The sequence below is a fragment of the Grammomys surdaster genome, unplaced genomic scaffold, assembly GCF_004785775.1.
Source record: "Grammomys surdaster isolate TR1022 unplaced genomic scaffold, NIH_TR_1.0 126066, whole genome shotgun sequence".
Classification (NCBI taxonomy): domain Eukaryota; kingdom Metazoa; phylum Chordata; class Mammalia; order Rodentia; family Muridae; genus Grammomys; species Grammomys surdaster.
Window position 1 is genome coordinate 5,670,376 of NW_021620876.1, and position 20,342 is coordinate 5,690,717.

The 20,342-nt window shown below is 37.2% G+C and overlaps 1 protein-coding gene across 1 annotated transcript in view; it reads right to left on the reverse strand.

Moving 5' to 3' along the window:
- Positions 1 to 20,342, reverse strand: part of Morc1 (MORC family CW-type zinc finger 1) — a 175,977-nt gene that overhangs the window by 76,625 nt on the left and 79,010 nt on the right. The window lies entirely within an intron of this gene.

Here is a 20,342-nt window from a genome sequence, read left to right on the forward strand (position 1 = left end):
CCTGGGTCAGGTGCTTGTTTTTCCATTTTTTTTTTTCTATTGCTGTGATAAAGTACCCTGACCAATGTTAGGGAGAAAGGGTTTGTTTTAGCTCACAGTTTAAGGTATTATCTATCACAGCAGAGAAGACAAGGAAGCAGGGGCTTGAAACAGCCGCTCATACCACATGCAGGCTGAAGATTCTAGAGCAACGAATGCATGCTTTAGTGCAACATCCTGCTTCCTCCTGGGGTGTCTAGGTTCCTAAGCCCAGAAAATGCTCCCATGCACAACTGATAGATGTCTTTCCACATCAATTAAAGTAACCATAATAATGTCTCATAGGCATGCCCAGAGGCACATCTCCCATATGGTTCTAGATTCTCTCAAGTTGAAAATAAATATTGAGGGATGAAAAGATGGCTCAGTGGTTAAGAGCTCTGACTCTTCTTCCTGAGGTCCTGAACTCAATTCCCAGAAACCACATGGTGGCTGACAACCATCTGTAATGGGATCCATGCTCTCTTCTGGTGTATCTGAAGACAGCTACAGTGTTCTCATATATATATATATATATATATATATATATATATATATATAAAAAAAAAAATATATATAAATATTAAAATCTTTTTTTAAGGGGGAAAAAGAGAATAAACATTGACCATCAGACTCATTCAAAGAAAAACTAATATTAAAGTTTTTAAACTTTTCTTAAAACACACACACAGAAGAGGAAGAAACACTCATTTATAACTCATTCTGTAAGGGAGGCATTACATTCATAATTCCATTTAAAAAATCCTACAAAAAAAAGAACATCATAAGTCAACATTCTCTTGATATAGATGCAAAGATTCTCATTAAAATATGAGCAAACTGAATTCAACTCTGTGTGTGTGTGTGTGTGTGTGTGTGTGTTTTAAGAAAAGTTTTATTCCTAATTCAATGTGCAGTAAGTCAATGGGATGGCCCACAGTAAAATAACAAAAGGAATAAGAACTGCAAATCATTTTAAACAATGAAGCCATCTGTGAAAGATCCAGCATCCATTCAATAAGTAGAAAGTGGAGTTATATACTCAGAGAGGTTGAGGGAGAGAGGGGGAGAGAGAGAAGGAGGCAGGTAGGGAGATCAGAATGAGTTGAAGGCCAGCCTAATTAACACAATAAGTTCCAGTCCAGCCATGGCTACATAGTGAGACTATAATTTTTTTTCAGTGAAAGATGGCAAAGTGTTTAGGAGAAGGTGTGGAAAGGAGGAAACTTTGTACACTGTTGGTAGGGATGAATGTTTTTGTACAGACAACACAGAAAATAACAGAGGTGAACCAAAAAATGAAAAGAGAACTATGATATCTTAAAATATTGGGCTGGAGAGATGGCTCAGTGGTTAGGAGCACTGGAAGCTCTTCCAGAGGTCCTAAGTTCAAATCCCAGCAACCACATGGTGGGTCACAACCATCTATAAGGAGATCTGGTGCCCTCTTCTGGCCTGCAGGTATACATGCAGTAGGACATTCATATATTAAATTAATTAAATTTTTTTTTCAAAAAAAAAATAAACAAAACAGAGGAGCTGGAGAGATAGTTCAGTGGTTAAGAGCACTGGCTGCTCTTCCAGAGGTCAGGAGTTCAATTCTCAGCAACCACATGGTGGCTCACAACCTTCTGTAATTGAATCCAATGCTCTTTTCACATAAAATAAATAAATAAGTAAATAAGTAAAATATCACTTCAGACCATGTGTATATACAAAGGAAATGAATTCAGTATGTTCAACAGTCCATTCCCACATTCATTACATATCATTCACAAGATAGATATAACATAGAATCAATCTAAATGTTAGAGGAATGGTTTGAAACACATAGTAAATATATACATTTGGCATTGAAACGGAAGCAACTCCTGCCATTTGCAACAGTACCTATGCACACTGAGGGCATTAAGACAAAAAAATAAAAAAGCCCAGAAAGGTAGATATCCCATGGTCTCACTCGTAAGTAGATCTCTAAGGACTGAGTTCATGGGAATGAAGGGTAGAATAATGGTTGTAAGAGGCTTGGGGGAAGCTGAGGAAGATGTTCATCAAAGGACACAAAATTTCAATCATGAGGAACATGTTTAAGAGATCTACTACATGGGCTGGAGAGATGGCTCAGTGGTTAACAGCACTGACTGCTCTTCCAGAGGTCTTGGTTTCAATTCCCAGCAACCACATAGAAGCTCACAGCCATCTGTAAAGGGGTTTGATGTCCTCTTCTGGTGTGTCTGAAGACAGCTACAGTGTACTCATATACATTAAATAAATACTATTTTTTTAAAGAAAGATAAAAATGAGGTCTACTGCACACCACGGTGAATATCATTAACAGCAACAAATTTCAGAACTTCTAAGGGAAAGAATCTGTTCAAATGTCCATAGCAGCATCTTTCAAAAGAGATCAGATATGGAAGAAACCTGTGTCTATCAAAAGACATGAGAAATCAAAATATAGCTCATATATAATGTGGACTGATAGTCATAAAAAGGAAGGCTATTCTGGCAGATGCTTCCACATGCATGAAAACCTTGAGGTTATAACTAAGTTAAATAAATAAATCACAAAAGACAAATGCCTTTGATTTGGATACCGAGTCAAACCCACACAAAGACAGGAGATGGGGTGGTGGTGGTGGAAATGACTTAATGTTGCATGAATGCTGACTTTCAGTCTTTGAAGATCAAGAGAGCTCTGGAAACAGAAACAAACATATGGCAGTGACAGTCATGGAGAATTATATACTTAATGACATCAGCTTGTACGTAAAAATGGTAAAGATGTTAAATGTGGTTTTATACATGTAAAATATATAAAATGTAAAAAGGGGGAATATGAGAGACTTAAAGTCATACATGTTGCAGCTGTAGTGTATCTGTCATCCCCTTGTATGTCACTTTCCCATAACTACTATTCTCACAGGAAAGCTGTGCTTTAGAACTAACTCAGCATGGCTTTAGTATGGAGCCTAGCATTCAGCAGCAATGTTACTACTGTTACTCCTGACAAGACACTTTATTAACCTCTTTGAGATAAAATGAAGGTGAAATAAAGTCTCTGCCAGAAAACATTCACTAAGAGAGTTAATGCAATGCAGCTGACTTGTAAGATGATTAGCTATGCTTATCTCCACACAAACACTGTAAGACTGGGAAAAGCAGGAGGTTAGTAACCACACAGAGCACATGCTCCAGCCTGGGTGGTATTCTCCTCCCTGCTCTGGGATCACACCACCATTCACCATTGAACACCTCATATCTTTCACCTTCTGCCTCTGTTGTCCAGTAGATGATGAAATCTTAGAAGACACTGGCTGTGTACAGTATAATGGCATAGAGAGCTGAATGTTTTCTTTTTAAATATCTGCTTATTCAGATTATTGAATATATAATTATAGAACTGAAGTCCACCTTCCTTACCTGTTTTCTAAGGTGTTACATAATACTAAAGAACTACGGATTAAAGGCTAAATGGAAATTTCACTAGCCCAGACATCTGGAAGACCAGACCAAGTAAAACACACAGGAATGTACAAGACTGATGGTATCAGGATAGTGCAATGGCTCAGCAGGAAAGGAACTTGAGTTTGATTCCTGGGGCCCATGTTGTGAAGAGAATGGACTCCAGAAATTTGTCCCTGACCTTCATCTGTGTGCCATGGCTTGCCCTGGCCTATACAAACACAAGGATGAGATCAAGGCAAAGAAATCAAAGGAATATCTGCAGAGTTAGAAACAGCTCTCACTAACTCCTGATGCAAACTCAACTATTTCTATTACACAAAAGCCACAGAAACATGAACAACTTGCATCTGTGCCAGTCATGGCACCAGAACAAATCTGCTGTGGGCTGGATTCTGGAGATGAGAAACTGTGCTCATAAGCAAGAGGCCAGAAAGATAGCAGCGAGAGGAATCACATTTCAGCTTCATTTTCTTTAATGTCTTATACAGTCCACAGGGATGTATGTAGCTATTCCAACTGTGTTCTCTTCAAAATCCATGTATTCCATAATGATGGTGATGATTGACATTAAAAGGTGCATATATACTGACATTTTCAAACTGTTATACAGAAAGCAGGCTCAGAATCTGCACTCAAAAATTCTTGTCTAACCTAGTCTGGTAATAAAGAAAATGAGTAGTAATAATACTTCAATGTTTTACTTTTGGCCTTTACAAATAGAGTGGCACACAATAATGCATTTTTAAATACATAGATACTAACAGATACTAATGTTTGTGCAATTTAATTAAAGTGATGCATTTTCCCTTTTGCCAGTAACTCAGAGGCCCAAAGTGAAGTTTCAAAACTTAAAAAATAATTCATTTTTCAGAATACATTTATAGTGTTTCCAGCCATCAACTATGTAAGCCAATGATGCAGATAATCCACAATCAATTGACTATAACATTTTTATTACTTTAGCATCCCTAAACTCAACTTATTCAAAGCTTCCATTTACTTCTGTGAAGAGTAAAATGGCAAAAGCTCACAGCTAACACTCGGAATTGTAACAATACATAACTGGAGAATTTTGTTTAAAGATTCAATAAATTCATTATATTAACAGGATGATCTAGGATCAATGCACGTGGAATTAAAGTCTCACTTTCTAAAACAGAGATCTGTGAGAAAAACTCTGAACAGTAAATTTACTGTTGGGTATGTATAGAATATTTTATTCAGAACTATTCCAAATGACAGAACTGTAATGGTTACATTGTTGTAATTTTCAGTAGTCTTTTAAAACCTACAATAATTTGGGAAAGTATTTTTTCTTCTCCTGATAAATTGTCATCTCGAAGGTTTACTGCCTCTTTCTGCTAACTTAGGCCTAGTCTTGGAAACTTCTAGCCTCTGTACAATCTAATCTAAGCCTAGAATGTTTTCAGCCTCTGGGACTTACTGCTAAATAAGCTCACACCTTTCTGGGTCTTTTTGATCTCTTACTGGCTGGTTCAAACTCCTCTTGAAGCTGACTGACTCAATCTGGCTTCTTTTGGCTTCTCCTTAATTGTTCTCCTCTGCTTCTTACTAACTTTGGCAATGTTTTAATCTCTGGCTCCTTCTCATTCTCTGGCTTGCTCTGTGTCTAGCTTGTTCTGTCTCTACAACCTGTCTCTCTGCACAACTGTCCCAGTAAAACTTCCCCCTTCCGTACTCCTTCTGCCCTGCTTTCTATAACTGTCCTGGTAAAACTGCCTCTTTTTCTTGCCTCCCTACACTGCAACTTAAGTAGCTTCCGTTTCCTCTTTGTTCTCACGAGAGTTAGGCATATCTTATTCTGTAAAGTCTTCCTCTGATTGATCACTTTGTTTGCCACTCAATTAGACATCTGTTTCAAACATGGGTGCTTCCTTCTACAAGCTAATTTTACCTTCACTGTTTGGGATTAAAGGTATATGCTATCAGCATATCTGCTTTCCCGTCAAAGGGATTAAAGGTATGTACTAAGGCTGGATCACAACACAACTAGAAACAGGTTTTGTTCAGTAAATAACACAATCTTAGGGTTCACAGTGTGATCAAATATCCTGCAACAATTATTTATTGAAAAAAAAGTTGAAATCCCGTAATTTTAGTCCAGCTCAGTTAGATTTTGTCTATAAAAATAAAAGAAATAAGGAAGGGAGATAAGGAAACTAGATGTGTGTGATTGAAACATAGTATGCAAATGCATCACATCACCAGAATGAAACCCATTATTAGATATAGTTAATACATGGTAATGAAAACACCAAAAATAGGAGAAATACAGTTGCCTCCTGGACATCAGCTAAATAGAAAGCACAATGGCATACAGGACATCAGCTGATCAAAAACAGAAGAACACCAATGAAAACCAGCCCTCCTTTACCCAGTCCCTCCCTTACCAACAGCTAATAATCACTGCTCTACATTCAAATCAAGCCTCCAGATCTGCCACATATGAGAGAGAACATGCTCTTGTCTACATCTGACTCAATTACTTAAAACTGTCCTTCAGTTTCATTACTTTTCTGAAATGTACAAGGTTTCATTTTTCTCTGCGGCTGGATAATATTCAGATGTGCTTACTTACTGTGTTGTACAGTCCGCTCTTATCCACTGAAGGGCATCTAGGCTGCTCATCTTAGCTATTGTGAATGGTGCAGTGGACAGCACAAAGGGGTCTCTTTGTAAGTTGGTTTCATTTTCTTGGGGTGAGTACCCAGACACAAGATAGCAGGGTCATATGGTAGAACTATTTTTAATTTCTGAATGCTCTCGACAATGCTCTTTCTAATGGTTGAACTAATTCTTATCACCTCGGTCAATGATGATTCATTTCCTCTCCACACCCCACCAGCATTCATTAGTTTATTGTTTTAATAACAGCCATTCTAATAAGTGTGATGGCATTATTGCAGTGTTCAGTTACACTTCCCTCATGACTAACAGTATTACATTGAACTTTCTAATGTATTTATTGGTCACTTTATTTCTCCTTTTGAGAACCATTGGTCTATTTCATTTGGATCTTTTTGCTCTTCTTGCTGGGTTGAGAGGTTTTTGTATACACTGAACATTAATCCTTTGTTCTGGGAGTAGCTCACAAATGTTTTCTTTCATTCCATAGGTGCCCCTGTACTTTATTCCCATAGATATGTTAGTAGATCTAATTCTAATCATATAATGTTGGCTCACCTGTGCTTTGAAGCCAATGTCAAAAAGTTATTGTCTACACCGATGCCTTCAAGTTTTCCTTGTGTAATTTCATAGTTTCAGGTCTGGATTTCAGGTCTTTGATTCACTTTAAGTTGATTTGTATACAGGATCAGAGATCAAGGTCCTATTTGATATATACGGACATCCAATTCTCAGCCTCATTTTCAGTAAAACCTTTGAATGATTTTACATCTACCTTCTTGAACTGCATGCATGTATTTGAAATCTGCACCTCCTCCATGTGCTGTGTCTAAGGCCAGCCACTCAATGACTACTCTCCTTGCAGATGCCTAGGCATCTTGGCCCCAGTTGGAATCCATGCCATTCTGTTTAAGGAAGATAGAAATAAAAGAGCTAGATACTTCATTAGGACAAACCTTCAAAAGAAATGGAGGACAAAGTATGTTTCTTCTAATTTATCCTCTCCTTAGGAAGAAACTAATTTCCCCTTCTTTTAGAGGATTTAATTTTACTTATCATTGTTACCACTTTCTTTGGATACATTTATTTCCCTGTCTCTAAAATATGAAAATCAAAACTATACATACCTAAGCTATGCATGATGGCACAGACCTATAAATCTTAGCACTCAAATAACCAAAGCAAGAATATTTTGACTTTAAGACCACCCTGGGCTATACAAGCCCCGCTTCAAAACAGCAGCCACAGAAGCAACAATAACAACAAGCTAAACTCCTAAATATAATAATTATATGTCACTTCTCAGTGCTTTGATAAAATACGATGATCCAACGTGGCTTACAGAAGAAAGAATTTATTTTGGCTTATGAATCCAGAGCATCCATAATGGTAACAGGAGCAAGGAGCTAAGACATCATACCTTAACCACACCAAGGAAGCAGGGAGGAGGACTGGAAGTAAGGTGAGGCTAAAAGCTCTCAAAGCCCACCTCTACTGATGTATTTCCTCTAGTAAAGGTGAAACACTTAAAGGTACCCTAACCTGTCCCAAATAGGTACCAACTGGGCACCACGTTTTCAAATATTGGAACCAATAAGGACATTTTTCATGACAATAGCCACAGTGATCTAAAGCATCTTAGCATCTTGTCTAATAGGTCTTGTCATGGGTCTTGTCGACTGCACTTGTCTCTCTTCTCCCTAGTCAGGTTATTTTTCTAGCAGGACTCTCTTAACATTAATTAGTCAGACATACAGAAAAATCTGATGAGTGATTTGATATTCTTAAAAGGTCCCCTCAATTAGAAAAAAATAACATCTTTAGTTAAGTATTCCATACTGCTCTCCCTGTATAAGCTAGGCTGGTATTAGACTTGAGGGCCACGGTGGGGACCACTGGTATAGAACATGATGTAGTGTGCCATAGTAGATAGTGTAAAGGTCATGTCCATGAAATGGATGAAAGAACAGTTGATATCTCACACAGATACCATGGCACCCCTGACAACTTTTTAGCCTTGTTTTGTAGCAAAGGCAGCAGAAAGTTATTCATGCAACATGACTAAAAAGCATAAAGAGTATAATTTTGGTGCCAACAGTCCTTGTGATGAACATTAGATCTGTAATGGTTTTAAGTCCAAAGTCCTTAGCTAAAACTTGATCTCCATTAAGGTGAACATGAATCAGCAGACTGATTAACAGTTTTGAGGTCTTCATCCAGGCATGACAGTGAAAAAAATTAGCCTTAACAATCAAACCACATTAAATTCTAGGCAAAACAAGGACCTGGCATCTTAGTGCTTTATTTTCAAAAAGGCAATATCCTTAGAAATAGTTTATGAGAACCTTCATTGAAGAAATACAATTTTTAAAAAGTAAAACCAACTCATTTGGCATAATATAAATCGAGTTGATGATAATTCTAATCATTAAAAAAGCTGTACAGTGGCTGAGAGCTAACAATCTGAGTTTGTTGCTTCCTTGTTTGGTCAGCTGCTGAGGTTTTTTGTTTTTTGCAGAAGCCATTCTGGTGAACTTCTGAACTCTTCAGTTATTCACTGGAAGCTGAAGTGATATAAGAATTCTAAAGAGTATGCATTCCTGTTAGCCATTCAGGCAGAATGTCTCATCTTAGTATTTTAATTATCTCCAACTACTCTCTCTTGTGTTTTCATTCCCAACAAATTTTAGCAGGAGCAAATTCTGTTGCTTCTCTGTCAAATGATGAAATTACCAACTAATGGGTATCTAACGGAAAGTTATTTCTTTATTGGCTTTAAAAAGACTTGTATGCAATATATTTTTGTTCACATTCTTCCCCCCTTGACCAAATCCTCCCAGATCCCCTACTCCGTGCCACTCACCTAACTTCATGTTAATTTCTTTTGTCTCTATCTCAAAGCAAACAAACAGCAAACGTCAAACAAAAAGCACACAAAAGACATAGAGTCTACTGTGTGTTGCTAGCTACTTTTGAGCACAGGGCTTGCCCTGGAGTGTGACTCACTCCATTGGAGAAAACTGATCTTCCTTTTCCCTGCAAGTGTCAATTGCAAATAGGTTCTTGCTAGGGTGGGATCTTATGTCCACTGTCCGTTCTTGCTGGAATTTTGTCTGCTTTGAACCTGTGCAGGTCTTGTGAATGTTGACAGTTTCTGCCAGTTTGTATGTGCATCAATCCTGTTCAGCCTAGATGCTGTTTCCTTGGACTTATTCAACACCTCTGGCTCTTACAACCTTTTTGTTTCCTCTTCTGCATAGTTCCATGAGTCACAAGAGGAGGGGTTTGATGAAGACATTCTGTATAGAGCTGGATGTTCCACGGTCTCTCACTGTCTGCACCTTGTCTGGTTGTGGGTTTCTATATTAACCATCATCTATGGCAAACAGACGCTTCTTTGATGAGGGTTGAGCAAGACACTGATCTATGGTTATAGTAATACGTCATTAGGGCTTACTTTGTTCCTCATTTAGGGAAATAATAGTTGTAAGTTTTCCCCTAGTGTCCATGGCCTATTTAATCTTAGGTTCTAGTTTAGCAATATCAACCATGGGTTCCATCTCATGGAGTGGGCCCTGAATCCAAATTTTTGAAGTTACTACCATAACATTTATGCCACTATCATACAAGTATATTTTGCAGGCAGCTTGCTATTGTAGGTCACAGGATTTGTAGCTGGGTAATACTGAGGTTGTGTTTCTCCTTCAGTAGCATGCAGAGTAACTTCCAACACCACAAATGCTAATTACTAGAGGTGAAGCTTCCAGTAAGGCACCAGCTCTATTTCTCAATGATATAAGTAAGTGGGCATCTTCAGCAATGGGGTCTTACTGTTAGGTTGTGAAGCCTTTTGCATCAGCAATATAGCTGCTAATGTTTTATGGTGTCTATGGGACTTCTTTGGCCAACAACTCAACAAGACATAAACTGTAATTGTAAATTTTATTCATCTGAAGTAATTGTTACCTCTAAGGCTTATTGCTTCAGTCTGGAAGGTTCTAGAGTCTGTAAAATCTTATCTAGGCCTAGAATGTTTTCAGCTACTGAGACTTGCTGCTGAAAAAGCTTTCCCTTTCTTGTTTTTTCTTATTGCTAGCTGGCTGGTTCAACCTCAGCTATTCTGTCTCAAATTCCTCTTCAAGCTGACTGACTCAATCTAGCTTCTCTCTCTTGAGTCTCTTGAATTGCCCTGCTTGGCTGCTTACTAACTTTGGCAATATGTTCTAATCTTCTGACTCCTTCTCATTCTCTGGTTCATTCTGTCTTTACCTGTGTCTAGATTGTTCTCCGCAATTGGCCTCTGTACAGCTGTGCTGGAAAAACTGCTTCCTTCTTTCTCTGCATGGCCTCTGAAGTAGCTTCCCTGTCCTCTCATCATGAAAGTTGTGACTATTCTATTCTATCAAATCTTTCTCTGATCCATCACTTTGTCTGTCAATCAGTTAGACATCACTTTTCACTTTCAAACATGGTGCTTCCTTCTACAAACTAACATTACCTTCATTGTTTGAGATTAAGTTGTGTACTAAGGATATGTCTGTGTTCCAGACAGAGGGATTATAGGTGTGTTTAAGGGCTAAGGGAGAGACACACCACAACTAAAAACAAGGTTTTTCAGTAAATAACATATTCCCAGTGTTCAGAATGTGATCAAATATCTTGCTACAATAACCCATTCCTGTAACTAAGGATTTTGTTTGGTAGCATAAGACTGAGGACTGTCTTCACCACTACATGGTAACTTGTAGTGCACAGACTGCCACCTTACAAATACAAAAGCAAATCCGGTATAGATGAGCATATCAAACAAAAACACGGTGAGCAAATTCTACACTCTGATAAACCACAAAACAACAAAAGCAGCTCCGCCTAAAAACATACTTCAAGGATACATGAAGGTGAAGAAAATGATGTAAAATGGAGAAGAGTCCTAAGGATTTCTAAAGATAAGAAATAATTTATAAATATGAAGTAGTATATTAGACAATTTATCATACTGAGGAAGTGTTGACAAGATTTGGGTGTGGTATTTGTATTGTGGTCTTAAAGGGAACTTGCTTTTAGAAATGAATGCTAAAGTACTCCTGGATATAATTACAGAATTTACAGAACTATGCTTTTCACAATCCAATGGTGAAATAGATGAAAAAAAGAATTGAAATTAATTTCCCCATTAGTTGATCACTGTCAAGGCTAAATGAGAGGTTTATGAGCTTCCAGGTAATTACCTTGATTCTAATTTGAAATTCCCCTTGTTTTCCTTCACCTCCCATAGCAGCTGGAACTTACAGACTATCTGGCTAAACAACATATTCTCATTCACTTCTAGGGTACCCTGCCTTACTTGCAGAAGGCCACTTTTTTGATGCATTGTCACATAATTTTCTCTTTGTGTGCACCTGTCCCTGGTGTCTCTGCCTATCTTGCAAATGGCTACCTTCTGCTATATTCCTCTATAGTCATTTATTTGACTGTATCTATCCCTGGAGTCTCTTTATGTGTCTAATTTTCTACTTACAAAGACTCTGGACTTATGGGATTGGAGTCCATGGTAATAATTCCATCTTAACCTAAGTATTTCTTTAAAGCCTCTATCTTCAAAAACAGTCATAGCCTCAGGTACTGGGAGTAGGGCTTCAAAATATCAATTTCAGAAGAACACAGTTCAATCCACAACAGTATAATAAAACTTTAACTGTAACACATAAGATATTATATTTATAATATTTAAAGTCAAAATAAATAGACAAATCTCATAACTTCATAAAATAACATTCAAAATATATGGATTGTTTGTTGGCCTAGATCTTAAACTTGTCTTACATTTTCACCATTTTCTTTCCAGGGGTCTGCACACTCCACATGTCCCTAGGAGGGTGGGGCAGTATACTTTCCTAAAGTGAAATTCTGACATCTTAGAAAGCAAAGTGAATCAACAGTAAAATGAAATCTTGTTATACACAGAAAGCTGTGCTCAAGTAGAAGAATACTATTACCTTAAGAATATTAAACTTTACTTTCAAAATTAAGCACAAATTCGGAAATTGGTATTATTTAGGTAACAACTTAATGGAGAAAACTTGTAATTAAATCAATTTGGTCCAGAAACTTCTACTTTGGTGAAGACCATTAGTCAAAGCCATAATCTTTGTCTTTCTCCTACTTACACAACAGGATTTACATAAAATCATAGAGGACATTTATTTTACACAAATCTTGTAAAATAATACTGTAGCTGTAAGTCAGCAATGATAAAACCCTGACAACTCGGATGAATAGGGCCAAGCAAGGTAATAACATTTAATGGGAATAAATGCACGATTGTGCACATGGGACTAAAAATGCTTACTTTCAGAATGATAAAAGTACAGATAAGACTTACATGAACTGACATTCAACTTTACATGAACTCACATTAAACTTTTTGTTGTAATTTTTAGTTAGCAATAAATACACTGAGGGTCAAGAGTGTGCTTACTAAGAGTTAATGTATCCTGGTCACATCTGCCTGCTATCCCAGTTGGTCCACTTGGGATAGACTGAAGAGGTAAGTGGCACATGGTCCCCTGAGCCCCATTGTCAAGCTCTGGACTTGCTCTTTGGTCTAGAGAAGGCTAGCAGGTCCCAAAGAGCATCCTGCTTCCTCTGTAAAAACTTTCTGGGCCCTAAAACTAACCATATTGGAAACTTGTCCCAACATCCATCCTAGTGAGAACTGCCCACTATCTCAGTTGGTCTTCCTGGAACACAGCCTGCAGAGTCAGATTCACCTGTCATCCCACTCGGGTCTGACTGGGACACAGCCTGCAGAGTAGGGTTATCCCAGAACACTGGCTGCAGAGTAGGGTCTGTCCGAGGCACAGTAATTAGAGTCAGGTACCCTGAACCTAATTATTTAGCCCACAGATACCCTCACTCACTTTCCTGAGAAGTCCTGCTGCTGTAAGGATCATCCAGACAACACCAGGGAAAACCAGAGGCCTAAAGAACAGCCTAAGAACACAATCAACTATGTATGAATAAAACTGTCTAAGACCTAAGAAGGGAAATAGAAGTAATAAAGAAAACACAAACTGAGGCAATCCTGGAGATGAAAAAACTAGGGAAGAGAACAGGAACAACAATTGCAAGTATCACAAACAGAATACAGAGATGGAAGGGAGAATCTCAGATGCAAAATATACAATAGGGGACACAGCAACACCCGCCCCAAAGAACCCACTGGGACCCAGAAATTCACTCCTGGCTCGGAACACTGGTTCTTTCCAGTCTGTGCCCGAGCACTGAGCAGATCTTGGACTTCAGCTCTGCATCTAATCTCACAAAATCCAGAGGAGGTGGGGCTCCCACGAGCTCTAATACCGGCAAACACAAGAACATAATCATGAGCAACCCAGCATACTTGGCATCATCAGAACCTAGTTCTCCCACTTTAGAAAGTCCTGAATTCCCCATCTCACCAGAAAAACAAGATTCAGATTTAAAATCACGTATAATGATGATGATAGAGGACTTTAAGAAGGACATAAATAACACTCTCAAAGAAATTGAGAACATAAACAAACAGGTAGAAGCCCTTAAAGAGGAAACACAAAAATCCCTTAAAGAATTGCAAGAAAACATAACCAATCAGGTGAAGGAATTGAACAAATCCATCCAGGACATAAAAATGGAAGTAGAAACAATAAGGAAATCTCAAAGAGAAACTACCCTGGAGATAGAAAACCTAGGAAAGAAATCAGGAGTCATAGACTTAAATATGAAAAACAGGATACAAGAGATAGAAGAGAGAATCTCAGGTGCAGAAGTTACCATAGAAAGTATTGACACAACTGTCAAAGAAAATGCAAAGTGCAAAAAGTTCCTAACCCAAAACACCCAGGAAATCCAGGACACAATGAAAAGACCAAACCTAAGGATAATATGTATAGAAGAGAGTGAAGATTCCCAGCTTAAAGGGCCAATAGATATCTTCAACAAAATTATAGAAAAAAACTTCCCTAACCTAAAGAACGAGATGCCCATAAACATACAAGAAACCTACAGAACACCAAATAGACTAGACCAGAAAAGAAATACCTCCTGTCACATAATAATCAAAACAACAAATGCACACAAAAAAGATAATATATTAAAAGCAGTAAGGGGAAAAGGCCAAGTAACATATAAAGGGAGACCTATCAGAATCACACCAGACTTCTCACCAGATACTATAAAAGCCAGAAGATCCTGGACAGATCTCATACAGACCCTAAGAGAACACAAATGAAAGCTCAGGCTACTATATCCAGCAAAACACTCAGTTACCATTGATGGAGAAACCAAATTCACACAACCTCTTTCCACAAACCCAGTCCTACAAAGGATAATAGAGGAAAAACGCTAATACAAGGAGGAAAATTATACCCTAGAAAGAACAAGAAAGTAACCTTCCAACAAATCCAAAAGAAGATAGCCACACAAACAATGCCACCACTAATTACAAAAACAACAGGAAACAACAGTCTCCTTCCCATAATATCTCTTAACCTCAATGAACTCAATTCCCCAATAAAAAGACATAGACTAACGGACTGGATACACAAAGAGGACCCAGCATTTTGCTGTATACAGGAAACCCACCTCAGTGACAAAAACAGACACAACCTTAGAGTAAAAGGCTGAAAAACAATTTTTCAAGCAAATGATCCTAAGAAACAAACTGGAGTAGCCATTCTAATACCAAATAATATCAACTTTCATCTTAAAGCTATCAAAAAGGATAAGGAAGGACATTTCATACTCGTCAAAGGAAAAGTCAACGATTGTGAACTCTCAATTCTGAACATCTATGTGCCAAATGCAAGAGCACCCACTTTCATAAAAGAAAGTTTACTAAAGCTCAAAGTACACATTGCACCTCACACAATAATAGTGGGAGACTTCAACACCCCACTCTCAGCAACGGATTGATCATGGAAACAGAAACTAAACATAGATACAGTGAAACTAACAGAAGTTATGAACCAAATGGATTTAACAAGTATCTATAGAACATTTCATCCTAAAATAAAATAATATATCTTTTTCTCAGCACCTCATGGTACCTTCTCCAAAATAGACCATATAATTGGTCACAAAACAGACCTCTACAGATACAAAAAGACTGAAATAATCCCTTACATCCTATCAGATCACCATGGACTAAGGCTGGTCTTCAATAACGACAAAAACAATGGAAAGCCCACATTCACATGGAAACTAAACAACACTCTACTCAATGATAACGTGGTCAGGGAAGAAATAAAGAAACAAATTAAAGACTTTTTAGATTTTAAAGAAAATGAAGACACATCATATCAAAACTTTGGGATACGATGAAAGCAGTGCTAAGACGAAAACTCATACCTCTAAGATGTTTAGATAAAGCATCTAAACAGTCCTATAACCCCTAAAGAAATAGCAACAGTCATTAACAGTCATCCCACAAATAAGGGCCCAGGACCAGTAATTCTATCAGACCTTCAAGGAAGACCTAATACCAATTCTCTTCAAACTATTCCACAAAATAGAAACAGAAGGAACGCTACCCAATTCGTTCTATGGAGCCACAGTTACACACATACCTAAACCACACAAAGACACAACAAAGAAAGAAAACTTCAGACCAATCTCCCTTATGAATATCGATGCAAAAATACTCAATAAAATTCTCACAAACCAAATCCAAAAACACATCAAAACAATCATCCATCATGATCAAGTAGGCTTTATCCCAGGAATGCAGGGATGCTTCAATATTTGGAAATCCATCAATGTAATCCACTATATAAACAAATTCAAAGGAAAAAAAAAACATGATCATCTCACTAGATGCTGAGAAAGCATTTGACAAAATTCAACATCTCTTCATGATAAAAGTCTTGGAAAGATCAGGAATCCAAGGCCCATTTGTAAACATAGTAAAAGCAATATAAAGAAAACTAGTAGCCAACATCAAACTAAATGTAGAGAAACTTGAAGCAATTCCACTAAGATCAGGGACTAGACAAGGCTGCCCACTCTCTCCCTACCTATTCAATATAGTACTGGAATTTCTAGCCAGAGCAATTAGGCAACAAAAGGAAGTCAAAGGGATACAAATTGGAAAGGAAGAAGTCAAAATTTCACTATTTGCTGATAATATGATAGTATACTTAAATGACCCCAAACCTTCCACCAGAGAACTCCTAAACCTGGTAAACAACTTTAGCAAAGTGGCTGGATATAAAATTAATTCAAATAAATCAGTAGCCTTCCTCTACATGAAAGATAAACAGGCTGAGAAAGAAATTAGGGAAATGACACCCTTCACAACAGTCACAAATAATATAAAATACCTTGGTGTGAATCTAACCAAGCAAGTGAAAGACCTGTATGACAAGAACTTCAAATCTCTGAAGGAAGAAATCAAAGGAGATCTCAGAAGATGGAAAGATCTCCCATGTTCATGGATTGGAAGGATTAATATAGTAAAAAGTGTCATGACAAATATCATTGGAGTAGTGTTACTTCTAAAATTTGCAATAATTGTCATGATAATTAGAAAAAAGTTTAAAGACACCTGTAGGATATTTGACATAATCCTAACACCCCTCTGGTTGTATTAACTTTGCATAGTGAGATTATGAATTTCAAGAATGCTGTTCTGTTGGGCTTTGATACTGCAGATAATGCCAATAAAATTATCAATGGCCTCAGGTCAATATTTCCATTTTAGTCAAACATCAGGAATGGCATATATACCTTGATCAGGCTAGCCCTTCTTGTCCTGAGAATACTTTTATTCCTGCTCATCACGTTAAAGCTTGTCTCTAAGTACATCAACAGGCTGGTAGGCAAAGTACATAACTTGAAACTGATAATAAACCTCCAGACAAAGTTATTAATTTAACAGGCTGACAAGCCAAGGATGGGTAAGATTCTGCACAGAGCCTTACCAACCTAAGACAGAAATGCATTGCTTATGATAATGCATATTCCATGACAGGTAAGGAAGGCTTTCTCATCAGAACAACCTAAGACAGGCTCAGTCTGGTTTATGCAATAAAAAGGGGGAGATGTGGAGAGCTTTTGGGGTTGCCTGTCAGGAATCTGTCATTGGCCAAGGACAAGAAAATGGACTGCTTAGAAGGAATCTGACATAGGCCAAGGAAAAGGAAATGGACTGCAGGCAGGAATCTGACACTGTCCTGGAACAAAGAAGTAATTTCAGGCAGAAATCTAAATCCTAGGCTAGAACAAAGAAGAAATTCCAGGCAGGAATCTAAATCTTAGGCTAAAACAAAGAAGTAATTATAGGCAGAAATCTAAATCTTAAGCTAGAACAAAGAAGTAGGCTTCAGGCATGAAAATTACTTTGGACTAGGACAGGGAAGTATGCTCAGTTATTTTGATCATCCTGATAAGCCCTTAGAAATAGTGATCACAGGAGTGATCACGGGACTCTGTTTATTGTCATGCATGTTCTTTGATTATCTGGGTTTATTGTCTTCCTTGGTCCTGTACTATTTGTATCTATTGTATTGCAAGTTCCTCAACCTAGTGCTGACCTTAATACTTGCATGTAATTTAAACAGTATAAGGGCATAAAAGGAGGAGGAGGGATAGGGGATTAATGGGTGGGTGGAATGGGGAAGGGGCATGGCATCTGAAATATAAATAAATAAAATATCGAATAAAAAGAAGATACAATAGAAGAAATCAATATATCAGTCAAAGAAAATGCATAATCTAAGAAGTTCATGAACACAAAACATCCAGGAAATTTGGGACACTATGAAAAGACCAAACCTAAGAATAATAGGGATAGAAGAAGGATAGAAGTTCAAAGGCCCAGACAATAACTTCAACAAAATCATAAAGGAAAATTTCCCTAGCCTAAAGAGAGTGATACATATAAAGAAATAACAAGCTAACAGAAGACCAAATGAATTAAACAAGAAAAGATAATCCCTCCGCCACATAATAATCAAAACGCTAAATATATAGAACAAAGAATCTTAAAGGCAGCAAGGGAAAAAGATCAAATAACATATAAAGGTAGACCTATCAGAATTATATCCAGTTTCTCATCCGAGACTCTAAAAACTAGAAGGGCCCGGGCAGATGTCTTCCAGATCCTAAGAGACCACAGCTGTCAGCCCAGATTGCTGTACATAGAAAAACATTCATTCATTATAGATGGTGAAACCAAAATATTCCATTTCAAAATCAAATTTAAACAATACCTTTCTACTAACACAGCCCTATGGAGGATACTAGAAGGAAAACTCCAACCCAGTGAGGCTAACTCTACTCAAGAAAGCACAAATAAGTGATTTCACACATCGAATCCAATAGAAGAGAAACACACTCACATACACATACTCTCAACCACCACCAACATCAAAATAACGGGAAGTAACAATCATTGGTCTCTAACATCTCTCAACACCAATAGACTCAATTCCTTAGTAAAAAAGGCACAGGTTAACAATGGATTCATAAACAGAATACATCATTCTGCTATATTTGAAAAAAAAGACCATCTCAGCAACAAAAATAGTCATTATATCAGTATAAAAGGCTATAAAAAGGTTTTCCAAGACAACAGACCCAAGAAACAAGCTCGAGTAGATATTCTAATATCTAATAAAATATATTTTCAATGGAAAGTAATTGAAAGAGACAATATTACTCATAAAAGGAAAAATCCATCAAGAGAACATCTCAATTCTGAAAATCTATGCTCCAAATGCAAGGGTACCCACATTTGTAAGAGAAACATTATTAAAACATAAATTACACATAGAAATCCACTCATTTAATAGTGGGTTACCTCAACACCCCATCTCACCAATGGACAGGTCACTGATACAGAAACAAAACAGAGAAATAATGATACTAACAGAGGTTATGATTCAAATGGACCTAACAGATATATATCTAATATCTCACCCAGACACAAAAGGATATACCTTCTTCTAAGCACTTCACAGAACCTTTTCCTAAATTAAACATAAAACTGATCACAAAACAAGCCTCAACAGGTACAAGAAAACTGAAATAATCCTTTGCATCTTATTAGATCTCAATGATTAAAGCTGGACTTCAACAACAGTAACAAGAGAAAGCCTACATACATATAGAAACTGAACAACTCTCCAGTCAATCATCACTGGGTCAGTGAAGAAATGAAGAAAAAAAGACTTTTAAGAATTCAAAGATATGAATTGGGCACGACATACTCAAACTTATGAGACAGGATGAAAGCAGTGCTAAGAGGAAAGTTTATAAAACTAAGTACCTTCATAGAAATTGAAGAGTTCTAATAGTAATGAATTAAAAGTATATCTGAAGTCTCTAGGAAAAAAAAATAAGCAAACACACCCAGGAGGAATAGACAGCAGGAAATAATCAAATTCAGAGGTAAAATCAGTCAATTAGAAACACAAGAACAATACATAGAATCAAAGAAACCAAGAGCTGGTTCTTTCAAAAAAAATTATCAAGATAGACAAATCCTTAGCCAAACTAACTAAAAGTCAGAGGGACAGTACACAAATTAACAAAATCAGAAATGATAAAATGATAAAGGAAAACATAATAAAAGACATTGAGGAAATTCAAAGAATTACCAGGTTTTACTTCAAAAGCCTGTCCTCCACAGAATTGGAAAATCTAAATGAAATGTATGCTTTTCTAGACAGATATCAATTACCAAAGCTAAATCAAGATCAGGTATTGAAACAGCCCTATAGTCCCTAAGGAAATACAAGCAGTCATAAGTAGTCTACCAATCAAAGGGGAAAAAAACAGACCAGATGATTTTAGTGAAGAATTCTACCCAACTTTCAAAAAAATATTTAATGCCAGCACTCCTCAAACTATTCCACAAAATGGAAACAGAAGGAACACTGATAAACTCATTCTATGTGGCCATAGTCACCCTGATAAGTAAACACAAGGATTCAACAAAGAAAGAGAATTTCAGGCCAATTTCCCTTATGAACACTGATGTAAAAATACTCAATAAAGTATTTGCAAACAGAATTCAAGAACATATCAAAGACATCATCCACCATGATTAAGTAGGCTTCATCCCTCACAAAAGAACACACATGGTATTCACTCACTGATTATTGGATATTAGCCCAGAACCTTGAAATGCCCAAGATGCAACTCACAGGCCACATGAAGCTCATAAAAAA